Genomic DNA, 18,175 nt, shown 5'->3' with positions numbered 1-18,175 from the left:
CCTTGCCGTTCAAGGTCTCTCTCGCTCGTCTTTAGGATTATGTTATCGACGCAGTCAAAAAGCGCGAAAAGACGTTCTGGCAAAAGACTTTTCCGAGGAAAATTTTTGACGTAGAGGGGGTTCCCCCCTTCTAGCCCCCGAGGGAGGGTCGGGCTTTACCGAGGCAAGGCTGATGGTTAGACTTTATTTGTGCATGTAAAGAAAGCGAGGTACATAAACGACTTGAAACATTTTAAGGGTAAAAGCGACGTAGTTGTTGGATGTTCCAAGCGTTGCTATAGACCTCGCCTTGATCGTTGGCCAGCTTGTATGTCCCGGGCTTCAAAATCTTGGCGATGATGAAGGGCCCTTCCTAGGGAGGAGTAAGCTTGTGGCGCCCTCGGGCGTCTTGTCGCAGCCGAAGTACCAAGTCTCCCACTTGGAAGCCTCGGGGCCGAACCCTTCGGGCGTGGTAGCGTCGCAGGGACTGCTGATACCGCGCCGAGTGTAGTAAGGCCACGTCCCGAGCTTCTTCCAGCTGGTCCAACGAGTCTTCTCGGTTGGTCTGGTTGCTTTGGTTGTCGTAAGCCTTTGTCCTCAGGGAACCGTATTCTAAGTCCATGGGTAGGATGGCCTCGGCCCCATAGACTAAAAAGAACGGCGAGAAACCCGTGGCTCGGCTCGACGTCGTCCTCAGACTCCAAACCACCGAGGGTAGTTCCTTTATCCACCGCTTGCCGAACTTATTGAGGTCATTGTAGATCCTCGGCTTCAGTCCCTGCAAAATCATACCATTGGCGCGCTCCACCTGCCCATTTGTCATTGGGTGGGCTACGGCGGCCCAGTCCACACGGATGTGGTGGTCTTTGCAGAAGTCTAGGAACTTCTTCCCAGTGAGCTGCGTGCCATTGTCGGTGATGATGGAGTTCGGGACCCCAAAGCGATGGATAATATTTGTGAAGAACGCCACCGCCTGCTCGGACCCGATGCTGGTTAAGGGTCGGACCTCGATCCACTTGGAGAATTTGTCGATGGCGACCAGCAGGTGCTTGAAGCCCCCGGGTGCCTTCTGCAAGGGACCGACGAGGTCCAGACCCCATACGACAAACGACCAAGTGATGGGTATTGTTTGTAGGTGAAAGGGAAATGTGCCCTTGGGCCATTTCTAAGTATTTTGGTGATTGAGTGCCAACACAAGTGGACTTATGTTAATCTATGCAAAGTGATGGACAAAGTGCAAATCAAGTAAAAAGGTATGTTTCTAAGACTTAGTACATTGTTTTTGAGACTAATGTATTGTGTCTAAGTGCTGGAAACAGAAGAAATCAAGTTGGAAAAGGGATGGCTTTGTTCAACCAAAGACAGCTCGGTCTGGGTGCACCGGACAGTGTCCGGTGCGCCAGGTCGGAGTCTGTCAACTGGCTGCTCTCGGGAAGCAATTAACGGCGTACGACTATAAATCACCGGACTGTCCGGTGGTGCACCGGACTGTCCGGTGAGCCAACAGTCAGCCGGGCCAACGGTCGGCCGTGGAATCCGCGCGCGACGCGTGGCAAGTGCCAACGACCGGAAGGGGCACCGGACTGTCCGGTGTGCACCGGACAGTGTCCGGTGCGCCAACGGCTCCAAGACTGCAACGGTCGGCTTCGCCAAATAAGGAAAGAGATCCGCACCGGACAGTGTCCGGTGGTGCACCGGACTATCCGGTGCGCCAGGCGACAGAAGGCAAGAATTGCCTTCTTGAAATGCTCTCAACGGCTCCTAGCTGCCTTGGGGCTATAAAAGGGACCCCTAGGCGCATGGAGGAGGAAACCAAGCATTCCTTGAGCATTGTTGATCACTCACACTTCATTCTTGCGCACTTGTTCGACATTCTTAGTGATTTGAGCTTCGTTCTAGTGTGAACCTCGAGATATTGTCTTGAGCTCAAGTCTTGGTTTTGTGTGTGCGTATTTGCTGTGGATTTGAGTGTGTTGCTTCCCTCCCTTACTCTTGTGCTCCATATTGATTCTTATTGTAAGGGCGAGAGACTCCAAGTTGTGGAGATTCCTCGCAAATGGGAAAGAGTAAAAGTAAAGAAGAACACCGTGGTATTCAAGTTGATCATCGGATCGCTTGAGAGGAGTTGAGTGCAACTCTCGTCCGTTGGGACGCCACAACGTGGAGTAGGCAAGTTTTGTACTTGGCCGAACCACGGGATAAATCCTCGTGTCTCTTGTGCTTGTCCTTATTGTGTCTATTGTACTTCACAAGAGTTCTCCTCTCTACTCACTTGATTTCATTATACTAACTCTTAATCAAGTTTGTGGTGTTAAGTTTTAAGTTTTACAGGATCACCTATTCACCCCCCCTCTCTAGGTGCTCTCAATTGGTACCAGAGTCGTTCTCTTCAAGAAAGGGACTAATCGCCCGAAGAGATGGATCCTAGGGGCAAGGGGATGGTGGTCAATGATAAGGAGAAGGAGTCCTTCGTCAATGATCCAAAAGATGACAAGCCTACTGACTCGGGCTCAAGCCACAAAAGAAAAGACGGGAAGAAGAACAAAAAACAAGGCGCATCAAGGAGATCGTCTACTACGACGACAGCGACGAGTCCTCTTCCTCCCAAAAAGACGACGACAACTACGAGAAAAAGAAAACGGTCAATTCAAACTTTTCTTTTGATTATTCTCGTATTCCGCAAAATGCAAATGCTCATTTACTCTCCATTCCACTTGGTAAACCTCCTCACTTTGATGAAGAAGACTACGGATTTTGGAGTCACAAAATGCGTAGTCACTTGTTCTCTCTCCATCCAAGCATATGGGAGATAGTAGAGAGTGGAATGCAATTTGATAGTAGTGATAGTCCCATGTTTATTAATGAGCAAATTCATAAAAATGCACAAGCTACTATTGTTCTTCTAGCTTCATTGTGCAGGGATGAATACCATAAGGTGAGCGGCTTGGATAACGCCAAGAATATTTGGGACACCCTCAAAATCTCACATGAGGGGAACAACGTCACCATGCTCACCAAAATGGAGTTGGTGGAGGGCGAACTTGGGAGATTCGCAATGATCAGGGGCGAGGAGCCAACCCAAACGTACAATCAGCTCAAGACCCTCGTCAACAAAATAAGGAACTATGGAAGCACGCGATGGACGGACCACGACGTCGTCCGCCTAATGCTAAGGTCTTTTACTGTCCTTGATCCGCATCTTGTGAACAATATTCGTGAAAATCCTAGGTACACCAAGATGACGCCCGAGGAGATACTTGGAAAGTTCGTGAGCGGGCGGATGATGATCAAGGAGGCTAGATACGTTGATGATGCTTTGAATGGTCCAATCCACGAGCCTCAAACCGTTGCTCTCAAAGCAACGAGGAGCAAGGAGGTGCTACCTAGCAAGGTGGCACAAGTTGAGGCAGCGAGACTCAATGAGGAAGAGATGGCCCTCATCATCAAGCGCTTCAAGACGGCGCTAAGGGGTCGCAAGGAGCATCCCAACAAGACCAAGACAAAGGGGAAGCGCTCATGCTTCAAATGTGGTAAGATTGGTCATTTTATCGCTAATTGTCCCGATAATGATAGTGGCCAGGAACAAGGGAACAAGAGGGAAAAGAAGAAGGCTTACAAGAAAGCTAAGGGCGAGGCACACCTTGGAAAGGAGTGGGACTCGGATTGTTCGTCGTCCGACTCCGACAACGAAGGACTCGCCGTCACCGCCTTTAACAAAGTGTCCCTCTTCCCAAATGAGCATCACACCTGCCTCATGGCAAAGGAGAAGAAGGTAAACTCTCGAAAATCCACTTATGCTTCTTCTAGTGAGGATGAGTCTAGTGATGATGATGAAATAGACTATGCTCGTTTATTCAAGGGCCTAGATAGAACTAAGATTGATAAAATAAATGAATTGATTGATGCTTTGAATGATAAGAATAGATTGTTAGAAAAGCAAGAGGATCTCTTATATGATGAGCATGATAAGTTTGTAGAGGCACAAAAATCCCTTGCTTTAGAAATTAAAAGGAATGAGATGCTTTCTTGTGAATTGTCTACATGCCATGACTCTATTTCTAGCTTAAAGAGCATAAATGATGATTTGAATGCTAAGTTAGAAATAGCCAATAAATCAACATCTTGTGTAGAACATGTTGTAATTTGCAATAGGTGTAAAGATTTTAATATTGATGCTTGTAGTGAACACCTAGTTTCAATTTCTAAATTGAATGATGAAGTGGCTAGTCTTAATGCCCAACTTAAGACTAGCAAAAATGATTTTGATAAACTAAAATTTGCAAGGGATGCCTACACGGTTGGTAGACACCCCTCAATTAAGGATGGTCTTGGCTTCAAGAGGGAAGTCAAGAACTTAACAAGCCATAAGGCTTCCATCTCCATCAAGGAGAAAGGGAAGGCCCCTATGGCAAATAGTATTCAAAAGAACCATGCTTTCTTATACCATGATAGGAGATATTCTAGGAATGTTCATCATGATAGGAGTTGCAATGATGTTGTTTCACATGCTTATGATTCAAATGCAATGTTTGCTTCTAGTTCTTCTATGCATCATAGAAATTTGGCTAGGAAAAATGCCATGCCTAGAAGAAATATCGTTCATGTTCCTAGGAAAGTAATGAATGAACCGTCTACAATTTATTATGCTTGCAATGCTTCCTATGCTATTTGTAGAAAGGATAAGAAGGTAATTGCTAGGAAATTAGGGGCCAAATGTAAGGGAGACAAGACTTGCATTTGGGTCCCTAAAACTATTGTAACTAACCTTGTAGGACCCAACATGAGTTGGGTACCTAAGACCCAAGCCTAAATTTGCCTTGCAGGTTTATGCATCCGGGGGCTCAAGCTGGATTATCGACAGCGGATGCACAAACCACATGACGGGGGAAAAGAGGATGTTCTCTTCCTACGTCAAGAACAAGGATCCCCAAGATTCAATTATATTCGGTGATGGGAACCAAGGCAAGGTGAAAGGGTTAGGAAAAATTGCTATTTCATCCGAGCACTCTATTTCGAATGTGTTCTTAGTTGAGTCGCTTGGATATAACTTGTTGTCTGTGAGTCAACTGTGTAATATGGAATATAACTGTTTATTCACAAATATAGATGTGTCTGTCTTTAGAAGAAGTGACGGTTCATTAGCTTTTAAGGGTGTACTAGACGACAAACTTTATTTAGTTGATTTTGCAAAAGAGGAGGTCGGTCTAGATGCATACTTAATTGCTAAGACTAGCATGGGCTGGCTATGGCATCGCCGTTTGGCACATGTGGGGATGAAGAACCTTCACAAGCTTCTAAAGGGAGAACACGTGATAGGTCTAACTAATGTAACCTTCGAAAAAGATAGACCTTGTGCAGCTTGTCAAGCAGGTAAACAGGTGGGAAGCCCTCATCATGCCAAAAATGTGATGACAACATCAAGACCCCTGGAGTTACTTCATATGGACCTCTTCGGACCCGTCGCCTATCTAAGTATAGGAGGAAGTAAGTATGGTCTTGTTATAGTTGATGATTTTTCCCGCTTCACTTGAGTATTCTTTTTGCAGGATAAATCTGAAACCCAAGGGGCCCTCAAGCGCTTTCTAAGGAGAGCTCAAAATGAGTTTGAGCTCAAGGTGAAGAAGATAAGAAGCGACAATGGGTCCGAGTTCAAGAACCTTCAAGTGGAGGAGTATCTTGAGGAGGAAGGAATCAAGCACGAGTTCTCCGCTCCCTACACACCACAGCAAAATGGTGTGGTAGAGAGGAAGAACAGGATGCTACTAGACATGGCAAGGACGATGCTTGGTGAATTCAAGACGCCCGAACGGTTTTGGACGGAAGCCGTGAGCACGGCTTGCCACGCCATAAACCGGGTCTATCTTCATCGCCTCCTCAAAAAGACTTCATATGAGCTACTAACCGGTAACAAACCCAATGTATCGTACTTTCGTGTATTTGGGAGCAAATGTTATATTCTAGTGAAGAAAGGTAGAAATTCTAAGTTTGCTCCCAAAGCTGTAGAAGGGTTTTTGTTAGGTTATGACTCAAATACAAAGGCGTATAGGGCCTTCAACAAATCATCGGGTTTGGTTGAAGTCTCTAGCGACGTTGTATTTGATGAGACTAATGGCTCTCCAAGAGAGCAAGTTGTTGATCTTGATGATGTAGATGAAGAAGACATTCCAACGGCCGCAATGTGCACCATGGCAATTGGAGATGTGAGGCCACTGGAACAAAAGGAGCAAGATCAACCTTCTTCCTCAACAATGGTGCATCCCCCAACTCAAGACGATGAACATGTTCATCAAGAAGAGGCGTGTGATCGAGGGGGAGCACAAGATGTTCATGTGATAGAGGAAGAAGCGCAACCGGCACCTCCAACCCAAGTTCGAGCGACGATTCAAAGGAATCATCCCGTCGACCAAATATTGGGTGACATAAGCAAGGGAGTAACTACTCGTTCTAGATTAGTTAATTTTTGTGAGCATTACTACTTTGTCTCTTCTATTGAGCCTTTCAGGGTAGAAGAGGCCTTGCTAGATCCGGACTGGGTGTTGGCCATGCAAGAGGAGCTCAACAACTTCAAGAGAAATGAAGTTTGGACACTGGTGCCTCGTCCCAAGCAAAACGTTGTGGGAACCAAGTGGGTGTTCCACAACAAACAAGACGAGCACGGGGTGGTGACAAGGAACAAGGCACGACTTGTGGCAAAAGGTTATGCCCAAGTCGCAGGTTTGGACTTTGAGGAGACTTTTGCTCCTGTGGCTAGGCTAGAGTCAATTTGCATATTGTTAGCCTATGCTACTCACCATTCTTTCAGGTTGTTCCAAATGGATGTGAAGAGCGCTTTCCTCAACGGGCCAATCAAGGAGGAGGTGTACGTGGAGCAACCCCCTGGCTTTGAGGATGAACGGTACCCCGACCACGTGTGTAAGCTCTCTAAGGCGCTCTATGGACTTAAGCAAGCCCCAAGAGCATGGTATGAATGCCTTAGAGACTTTTTAATTGCTAATGATTTCAAGGTTGGGAAAGCCGATCCAACTCTTTTTACTTAGACTTGTGATGGTGATCTTTTTGTGTGCCAAATTTATGTCGATGACATAATATTTGGTTCTACTAACCAAAAGTCTTGTGAAGAGTTTAGCAGGGTGATGACTCGAAAGTTTGAGATGTCGATGATGGGCGAGTTAAGCTATTTCCTTGGGTTCCAAGTGAAGCAACTCAAGGATGGGACCTTCATCTCCCAAACGAAGTACACGCAAGACTTGATCAAGCGGTTTGGGATGAAGGACGCCAAGCCCGCAAAGACTCCGATGGGAACCGACGGACACACCGACCTCAACAAAGGAGGTAAGTCCGTTGATCAAAAGGCATACCGGTCTATGATAGGGTCTTTACTTTATTTATGTGCTAGTAGACCAGATATTATGCTTAGCGTTTGCATGTGTGCTAGATTTCAATCTGATCCAAGGGAGTGTCACTTAGTGGCCGTGAAGTGAATTCTTAGATATTTAGTTGCTACGCCTTGCTTCGGGATCTGGTATCCAAAGGGGTCTACCTTTGACTTGATTGGATATTCAGACTCCGACTATGCTGGATGTAAGGTCGATAGGAAGAGTACATCGGGGACGTGCCAATTCTTAGGAAGGTCCCTGGTGTCGTGGAGTTCTAAGAAACAAACTTCTGTTGCCCTATCCACCGCTGAGGCCGAGTATGTTGCCGCAGGACAGTGTTGCGCGCAACTACTTTGGATGAGGCAAACCCTCAGGGACTTTGGCTACAATCTGAGCAAAGTCCCACTCCTATGTGATAATGAGAGTGCTATCCGCATGGCGGACAATCCTGTTGAACACAGCCGCACAAAGCACATTGACATCCGGCATCACTTTTTGAGAGACCACCAGCAAAAGGGGGATATCGAAGTGTTTCATGTTAGCACCGAAAACCAGCTAGCTGATATCGTTACCAAGCCTCTAGATGAGTCGACCTTTTGCAAGCTGCGTAGTGAGCTAAATGTCTTAGATTCGCGGAACCTGGATTGATTTATAGCATACATGTGTTTTATGCCTTGATCATGTTCCTTAATGCATATTGTTGTTTATTTATGGTGCTCAAGTTGTACAAGCACTCCTCGGACCTCACAAGTCCATTTGCAAGTGATGCACATATTTAGGGGGAGATGTGCTACAACTTGACCCTTTGAGACTAACTGTGTGCTTGAGTTTACTTAATTTAGTCTCAAAGGAGGTTTGAAAGGGAAAAGGTGGACTTGGACCAAGCAAGACTTCCACTGCACTCCGATGAGAGAGTAACTCACTCCAAGTTCATCTTGGTACTCTTATTGCCTTTTTACTCTTAATTGAAGATTTTGGTGAGGCAATGGGGTTAAAGGGCCAAAGTTGATCCCGTTTTGGTGTTTGATGCCAAAGGGGGAGAAAATAAGGCCAAAGCAAGAAATGGATCAGCTACCACTTGAGTATTTTGAAAATAGTAGAGTTAGAGTCTTTGTTTGTCTAAATACTCCTGTCTACTCATGTTTGTCATTTATTGTCAAAACATTGGTCTCTTGTTGGAGAAGGCTTGATTATGGGAAAAAGGGGGAGTTTTTGAATCTTTGATCAATTTCTCTTGAAATATCTCTCTTTATGTTTCAACAAGTGTGTTTTACTTAGAGATAGGAAATTGAGTTTGATTTGCAAAAACAAACCAAGTGGTGGCAAAGAATGATCCATATATGCCAAATTTGAATCAAAACAATTTTGAGTTCTCATTTGTATTGATGTTGCACTTACTTTAGTTGCTTTTTATTGTGTTGGCATAAATCACCAAAAAGGGGGAGATTGAAAGGGAAATGTGCCCTTGGGCCATTTCTAAGTATTTTGGTGATTGAGTGCCAACACAAGTGGACTTATGTTAATCTATGCAAAGTGATGGACAAAGTGCAAATCAAGTAAAAAGGTATGTTTCTAAGACTTAGTACATTGTTTTTGAGACTAATGTATTGTGTCTAAGTGCTGGAAACAGAAGAAATCAAGTTGGAAAAGGGATGGCTTTGTTCAGCCAAAGACAGCTCGGTCTGGGTGCACCAGACTGTCCGGTGGTGCACCGGACAGTGTCCGGTGCGCCAGGCCGGAGTCTGTCAACTGGCTGCTCTCGGGAAGCAATTAACGGCGTACGGCTATAAATCACCGAACTGTCCGGTGGTGCACCGGACTGTCCGGTGAGCCAACAGTCAGCCGGGCCAACGGTCGGCCGCGGAATCCGCGCGCGACGCGTGGCAAGTGCCAACGGTCGGAAGGGGCACCGGACTGTCCGGTGTGCAACGGACAGTGTACGGTGCACCAACGGCTCCAAGACTGCAACGGTCGGCTTCGCCAAATAAGGAAAGAGATCCGCACCGGACAGTGTCCGGTGGTGCACCGGACTATCCGGTGCGCCAGGCGACAGAAGGCAAGAATTGCCTTCTTGAAATGCTCTCAACGGCTCCTAGCTGCCTTGGGGCTATAAAAGGGACCCCTAGGTGCATGGAGGAGGAAACCAAGCATTCCTTGAGCATTGTTGATCACTCACACTTCATTCTTGCGCACTTGTTCGACATTCTTAGTGATTTGAGCTCCGTTCTAGTGAGAACCTCGAGATATTGTCTTGAGCTCAAGTCTTGGTTTTGTGTGTGCATATTTGCTGTGGATTTGAGTGTGTTGCTTCCCTCCCTTACTCTTGTGCTCCATATTGATTCTTATTGTAAGGGCGAGAGACTCCAAGTTGTGGAGATTCCTCGCAAACGGGAAAGAGTAAAAGTAAAGAAGAACACCGTGGTATTCAAGTTGATCATCGGATCGCTTGAGAGGAGTTGAGTGCAACTCTTGTCCGTTGGGACGCCACAACGTGGAGTAGGCAAGTTTTGTACTTGGCCGAACCACGGGATAAATCCTCGTGTCTCTTGTGCTTGTCCTTATTGTGTCTATTGTACTTCACAAGATTTCTCCTCTCTACTCACTTGATTTCATTATACTAACTCTTAATCAAGTTTGTGGTGTTAAGTTTTAAGTTTTACAGGATCACCTATTCACCCCCCCTCTAGGTGCTCTCAGTAGGGTCTGAGCGGGCAGGTGTGTCTGTCTCGCGTAGAATTGGCACCCTCTGCAGGAGCGTACAATCCTAGTGGCGTCGGCCACCGCGGTCGACCAGTAGAAACCTTATCGGAAAGTATTTCCGACGAGGGTCCGAGGTGCTGCATGGTGACCGCAAGCCCCCGAGTGTATTTCTTGTAGCAGCTCTTGTCCTTGGGCGACGGATATGCATCGTTGGAGAATGCCTGAGGGGCTGTGGTGGTACAACTCTTTTTCATCACCCAGTAAAACGAACGACTTGGCGGGTCGAGCCAGTCACCGAGCTTCGGCCTTGTCGAGGGGCAGCTCTCCTCGATGGAGATATTGCAGGTACGGGGTCTGCCAGTTTTGGTTTGGCGCAACCCCATTCCATTGTCCCTCGATGCGCAAGGCCTCACCCTCGGTGGCCGAGGGTACCTCGGGCTGGGCCGAGGTCTCGTCGGGCTCGGGCGCGTTGTCGAGTTTCACGGATGGTTGATATATGTCCCTAGAGAAGACGTCCGGGGGAACCGTCGTTCGCCCTGAGGCTATTTTAGCCAGCTCATCCGCGGTCTCGTTGTACCATCGAGCAACATGGTTGAGTTCCAGCCCGTGGAACTTATCCTCCAAGCGCCGAACTTCGTCGCAGTAGGCCTCCATTTTTTTATCGCGGCAGTGGGAGTTCTTCATGACTTGGTCAATGACAAGCTGCGAGTCGCCCCGAGCGTCGAGGCACCGAACCCCTAGCTCGACGGCGATGCGCAACCCATTAACCAAAGCCTCGTACTCGGCCACGTTGTTTAACGCTGGAAAATGGAGGCGCAGTATGTAGCGCACATGTTTCCCGAGGGGTGAGATGAAGAGCAGGCCAACACCTGCCCCTGTTTTCATCAGCGACCCATCGAAGTACATGGTCCAAAGTTCGGGCTGGATTGGAGCTGTCGGCAATTGGGTGTCGATCCATTCAGCCAGGAAGTCTGCCAAGACTTGGGACTTTATGGCCTTCCGAGGGGCAAATGAAATTGTTTCGCCCATGAGTTCCACTGCCCATTTTGCTATCCTACAAGAGGCCTCTCGGCACTGGATGATCTCTCCCAGGGGGAAGGATGACACCACAATCACCGGATGAGACTCGAAGTAGTGTCGCAATTTTCGTTGTGTCAGAATTACTACGTAAAGTAGCTTCTGAATTTGTGGGTAGCGGATCTTGGTCTCGGATAGCACTTCACTGATGAAGTAGACCGGCCTCTGGACGAGTAGTGCATGCCCTTCCTCCTGTCTCTCGACTACGATCGCAGCGCTGACCACCTGAGTGGTTGCGGCTACGTAGATCAAGAGGGCTTCTCCCGCAGCGGGGGGCACCAAGATGGGCGCGTTAGTAAGGAGTGCCTTTAAGTTCCCAAGGGCTTCCTCGGCCTCGGGGGTCCAAGTGAATCGCTCGGCCATCCTTAAGAGGCGGTACAAGGGCAATCCTCTCTCGCCGAGGCGCGAGATGAAGCGGCTCAGAGCCGCAAGGCATCCCATGACCCTTTGTACTCCTTTTAGATCCTTGATGGGTCCCATGTTGGTGATGGCTGCGATTTTCTACGGGTTGGCCTCGATGCCTTTTTCGGAGACGATGAACCCCAGGAGCATGCCTCGGGGGACTCAGAAGACACACTTCTCGGGATTGAGTTTTACGCCTTTTGCACGCAGGCACCCGAAAGTCGCTTCGAGGTCGGAGAGGAGGTCGGAGGCTTTTCTTGTCTTGACAACGATGTCATCGACGTAAGCCTCGACCGTTCGGCCGATGTGCTCTCCGAACACATGGTTCATGCACCTTTGGTAGGTTGCACCTACATTCCTCAAGCCAAATGGCATAGTAATATAACAATACATGCCAAAGGGTGTGATGAAAGAAGTCGCGAGCTGGTCGGATTCTTTCATCTTGATTTGGTGATAACCTGAATAGGCGTCGAGGAATGACAGGGTTTCACACCCAGCAGTGGAGTCCACAATTTGATCGATGCGAGGCAGAGGGTAGGGAACCTTCGGACATGCTTTGTTTAGACTAGTGTAGTCTACGCACATCCTCCATTTCCCACCTTTTTTCTTCACAAGCACAGGGTTAGCTAACCATTCGGGATGGAATACCTCTTTGATGAACCCTGCAGCCATCAGCTTGTGGACCTCCTCGCCTATGGCCCTGCACTTCTCTTCATCAAAGCGGCGCAGGTGCTGCTTCACGGGTCGGGCTCCAGCTCAGATATCCAGCGAGTGCTCAGCGACATCCCTCGATATGCCCAGCATGTCCAAGGGACTCCACGCAAAAATTTCGGCATTTGCGCGGAGAAAGTCGACGAGCACTGCTTCCTATTTGGGGTCGAGCTCGGAGCCGATCCTGACTTGCTTGCAAGCGTCGTTGCTGGGGTCGAGAGAGACGGATTTAACCGCATCGATCGGTTCGAAGTTGCCGGCGTGGCGCTTCGCATCCGGTGCCTCCTTGGAGAGGCAATCTAGGTCGGCGATGAGGGCCTCAGATTCGGCGATGGCCTCAGCGTACTCCACGCATTCCACGTCGCACTCGTAAGCGTGGCGGTACGTGGATCCGACGGTGATGATTCCGTTGGGGCCCGACATCTTGAGCTTGAGGTACGTGTAGTTGGGGACGGCCATGAACTTGGCGTAGCATGGTCTCCCTAGCACCACATGATAGGTTCCTCGGAACCCGACCACCTCGAACGTGAGGGTTTCCCTGCGGAAGTTGGAGGGAGTTCCGAAGCAGGCGGGCAAATCAAGTTGCCCAAGGGGCAGGACGCACTTACCGGGGACGATCCCGTGAAAGGGTGCTGCACCGGCCCGGATCGTGGACAGATCTATCCCCAAGAGCCCTAGGGTCTCGGCGTAGATGATGTTGAGGCTGCTATCTCCGTCCATGAGGACCTTGGTGAGCCTAGCGTTGCTGATGACGGGGTCAACGACGAGCGGGTACCTTCCTGGGCTCAGCACATAGTCGGGGTGGTCGCCTTGGTCGAAGGTGATGGGCTTGTCGGACCAGTCAAGGTAGACCGGCGCCGCTATCTTCACCGAGGAGACCTCCCGGCGCTCCTGCTTGCGGTGCCGAGCTGAGGAGTTCACCACCTGCCCGCCGTAGATCATGAAGCAGTCGCGAACCTCCGAGAACTCCTCGTCCTTGTCGCCCCCCTTCTTGCTGTTGCCTTGGTCCTTGCCACCTTCTGCCGAGGGTCCCGCCTTGATGAAGTAACGCCAGAGCATGTCGCACTCCTCAAGGGTGTGCTTGACGGGACCCCTATGATAGGGGCACGACTCCTTGAGCATCTTGTCAAACGTGTTGACTCCTCTAGGAGGCTTCCGAGGATTCCTGTGCTCGGCAACAGCGATGAGATCCGCGTCAATGGCGTCGCGCTTTGCTTGCGCCTTCTTCTTGGCCTTCTTTTTCGAGCCACGCTGGGCGGACGCCTCGGGGGCGTCTTCCTTCTGTCTCCCTTGAGGCTGCTTGTCCTTCCGGATAATGGCTTCGATCGCCTCCTGACCAGAGGCGAACTTGGTGGCGATGTCCATCATTTGCTCGCCTTGGTGGGAGTCTTGCGCCCCAGTTTGCTCACCAGGTCCCGGCACGTGGTGCCGGCGAGGAATGCCCCGATGACGTCCGAGTCGGTGATGTTGGGCAGCTCAGTGCGCTGCTTTGAAAACCATCGGATGTACTCTTGCAAGGATTCCCCAGACTGCTGGCGTCAGCTTCAGAGATCCCATGAGTTCCCAGGGCGCACGTACGTACCTTGGAAGTTTCCCACGAAGGCCTTGACCAGGTCGTCCCAGTTGGAGATCTGCGCAGGAGGCAGATGCTCCAGCCATGCCCGGGCAGCGTCGAAGAGGAAAAGGGGGAGGTTGCGAATGATGAGGTTGTCGTCATTCGTCCCTCCCAACTGGCATGCCAGTCGGTAATCCGCAAGCCACAACTCCGGCCTTGTCTCCCCTGAGTACTTGGTGATGGTATTCGGGGCTCGGAACCGGGCTGGGAACGGCGCCCGTCGTATGGCTCGGCTGAAGACCCTCGGACCTGGCGGTTCGGGCGAGGGGATCCGGTCCTCCTCACTGTCGTAGCGTCCTTCGTGCCTGGGGTGGTAGCCTCGGCGCACCTTCTCTTCGAGGCGGGCTCGACGGTCGCGGCGGTGGTGCTCATCGCCGAGGCGATTCGGGGCTGCAGGCGTCCCGTCTCACGTGCGTCTGGTGCGGACCGAGGCCTCCCGCATGAGTCGGGAGGACGTTGCGTGATGCTTCGAGGGGCACCCTTGCCTTCGGGAGGCAGAGCTCTCGGCTCGTCGGACCACTGCGTTTTCCAGGAGACCTTGAGTTCGCCCTGGATACGTCGCCCCTCGGTGGTGGATGGCTCTGGCATCGCTCGGAGCAGCATCGTTGTTGCAGCTAGATTCTGGCCGACCGCGCTGAAGGCCGGGGGAAGCCCTGCCCAGGCATCGTCAACGATGCGGCGCTGGACGTCTCGGGCCCGATGAGGCGCTCCTCCGGCGAGTGCTCAGCCTGCCCACTCCTGCTCGTTGTTTTGTCGGAGCTGCACAAGCCGCCATGCTTCTTCGTCGAGCTTGGCCTGCATCTCGCGGAATTGCTCGAGCTGTGTGTCCTGACCCCCCACAGGGACTGGGACCACAGCTAGCTCCCGTGGGATGTCAATGTGAGACGCAGGCACAGGGGTGTTGTCATCTTGCGGCATGCCGAGGTGGTTGTCCTCGCCGTGATCCCCCTGACCGATGTGGAGATACTCGTGGCTTGGGCCGCAACCCTCGTCGCCGAGGCTATGGCCATCGTCAGAGCAGCTGGAGAGGTAGTAGTCACATGCGGACATGAAGTCTCGCATGGCACTGGGATCACTGAGTCCGGAGAAATCCCAACCGAAGTCGGAGTCGTCGTCTTCCTCGGAACCCGCGGGTCCGGAGGTTGAGACGGCCGTCAGTCGGTCCCAAGATGACCGCATAGGATACCCCGGAAGGTCAGGGTATGCCCTGACGGAAGCGCTCACTGAAGCAGGGTCGCTTGGTGGATCGAGGCTGAATCTAAAAGGTACAGGGTGAAAAACGGACGATACCTCTTGGTCGATGGACGGTGATGAAGTCGCGTCGGGGACGGACTGCACCGTTATCTCAGGTACGAGGCTAACGCTCAGCAAGTCCTTTGCGAGGGTGCTGGCGTCATCAGTCCGCTTGGGGTTGGCACGTTGCGGGGAAGCGACACCCGTCGTTGTCTCAGGTGCGAGGACAACACCCGACATGGCCCCCCGCAGGGGTGCCGGCGTCGTCGACTCGCTCTGGCCTGACAGCCGACGAGGTGCCGCCTCCTGCATGGCCATGGTTGCCCCGTCTCCTCCTCCTCCGATGAGGAGGGTGGCAGGGCAAACCCGGGTGTTCCTCTTCTGCCACGGTGGGAAGTCGTCGTCGAGTTCGCCGCCGCTGGGCGAGCCGACGACCGTTGTTGCTGTCACGCTGCGAGGGGAGGAGTACCATGTCGTAGCTGCCATCAAGGGACATGAACTCGAGACTCCCGAAGCGGAGCAGCGTCCCCGGCTGAAGAGGCTGCTGGAGGCTACCCATCTGGAACTCAACGGGAAAGTGTTCGTTAACACGCAGCGAGCCCCTACCTGGCGCGCCAACTGTCGGCGTTTCGGACCCGCGAGGACCGTCAACCGACCAGTAAATTTGTTGTTGCGTGTCCCTGCCCAGATGGGTTGATGCAAGATGGAACACAAGAGGGAAATGTGGCTTATGTTATCTCGCACCGGGGTGCTTGTAGTAGGGGTTACAAGCGTCGCGCGAGAGAGCGAGGGCGAGAGCGGCCAACGTTGTCAGTGTTGTCGCATCTGCCCATGACGTCCAACGTGTGTCCACGACGTGCCTTAGGAAGGCCCTGAACATCCCCTTTTATAGATACAAGGAGATGCCCAGTTGTACAAGGGGGTGTAGCTATGTGCTATCGTGGTTGGCGGAGAAGCGCCTTGAGCCCTGTAGACGAGCTAACACGACCGTCGGAGAAGTGCCTTGAACCCTGTAGAAGCACAGCTGTCGGCGCGGCATGGATCCTACTGACGTTGTCTTGCTTCCATAGGGGGCTGAGAGTGATCCGACGTCATGGGCGCACGCGGGGAACCATCATTACCTATTGTCGGAGTAACCTTAGATGGGACACCGGTCTTGTTCCTTCGTAGCCTGGGGCAGCTAGCTAGGAGTAGGGTAATGATGTATCCTCTGTAGCGCAGTCGGTCCGAGGCCCAGGTCGGGCGAGGCGGAGACTTCTCCTGAGGCCGAGGCTGGGCTCGGGCGAGGTTGTGATTCCTCCCGAGGCCGAGGCTGAGGCTGAGGCCTGGGGTCGGGCGAGGCGGAGATCTTCTTCTGAGGCCGAGGCTTAGGCCGAGGCCTGAGGTCGGGCGAGGCGGAGCTCCCTGTTGCGCCCGAGGCCAAACTCGTGGGAGATCGTGACTCTGTCTTATCTTGGTGGTTGGCACGGTAGCCGGAGCGGGGCGAACATCGTTGTTTTCCTGTCAGATCGGTCAGTAAAGGGGCGAAGTGACTGCGGTCACTTCGACCTTGCCGACTGAGGCACGCGTGTCAGGATAAGGTGTCAGGCGATCCCCGCATTAAATGTGCATGCGATACGGTCGGCTGGTAAGGCGATTTGGCCAAGGTCGCTGCACGACAAAGTCTGCCCAAGCTGGGCTTCGGGCGAGCCAAGGGTGCTTCTGCTGGCTGAGGGGACCCTCGGGCGAGGCGTGAATCCGTCCGGGACTACTGTTCCCGCCCGAGGCTGGGCTCGGATGAGGTCGCGTCCCTCAGCAGACGTGGCCCTGACTTGAACCGCGCTTTATCAGCCGTGTATGGTTTGTTCTGAAGATGTTTTCCAGCCGGATTAAGGAGCATTGGGGGTACCCCTAATTACGGTACCCGACAGATTGTTTCTTAGAGCTTAATTCCATTCTTGAGCACCATTGGCCCTAGGAAGCATTTGATTTCAATTTGTTACTTTGGAATTCCTTAAATTCTAAATAGATAGACATCATCAGTTGAAGCACCCAATCAATTGGATGTGCTCTAGGAAATGTTTTTTTATCACTCTCATATTTCTATTGGACCCATCTAGCTCCAGATTTTTATGGTTGCTTGACATGAGGGAAGAGTTAATAAAGTGAAAACCTTTATATTATCCTTAACAATGAATATGCAATGATGCCTTAGTGGTGTGAACAAATCTTGGGATAAATTCTTGTGTCCTTGTGTTCTTGGGCTTGTGTCACTTTCTTCTATTGTTTTGATCCTATCTATTTATTGTGAAGTTCTAGTGTAAAAACAATTGTGTCAATTATTCAAACCAGCTCCGTAAAGTAAATTTGTGTGTGTGCATTCTATAGTCCGGATGGTGTGCTCGGTGGGCGCAAGATTTATATTGGTTCGGGTAGAACATCCCTACATCCAGTCTTCGGCGGCTCGCACTACCGATACCTTGTTGATCAATGCTCATAGTAGAGGTTACAAGTGGGCGAGAGAGGGAGGAGCATCCAAGTCTCTTAAGAGTGGCTAGACCTAAAGACTACAGTACTGGAGTTCTATGCTAAGACTGGGACGTCGCGGTGGCTCGTGCCTTGGCTTCGGCCTCTGGGTCTTCTGGTCTCGTCGTCCGTGTGCGTGTATGTATGTTAACAAGGTTTTTATCCGTGGTGAAAACTGGTCGTGTGTCGAATCCCTTGCCTGCGTGGGTCCTCTGCCATGTCTCTGAGATTTCCAGGGTGGATTAGATTGTCCTGGTGAGGGAAGTTTGAGCGTCGTCATTACTAATTTTGTCCTCTTCTTTTCCTATGCCGACCTTCTACTTTCGTAGCCTGTTTGCTGGCCTTCCTTCTTGTCATTGTGCAGGGTCGTAGGGTGTCAGAGACTTAGACCTAGGAACCGCAAATCATGAGTGGGACTCAGGCCTAGGACCTATAGATAAAGAGTGGGAATTAGGCCTAGGGTCCATAGATCAAGAGTGGAAGGAGGACCGACACTGTTCATGTTGTGTCCACCGACTGTCGAAATTAATGCGGCGTGCGTAGGACTGGTGTCATGGTCAGTCTAACGAGCGTGCAA

Source organism: Zea mays, chromosome 3 (assembly GCF_902167145.1).
Source record: "Zea mays cultivar B73 chromosome 3, Zm-B73-REFERENCE-NAM-5.0, whole genome shotgun sequence".
Classification (NCBI taxonomy): Eukaryota; Viridiplantae; Streptophyta; class Magnoliopsida; order Poales; family Poaceae; genus Zea; species Zea mays.
This window is presented reverse-complemented; position numbering follows the sequence as displayed.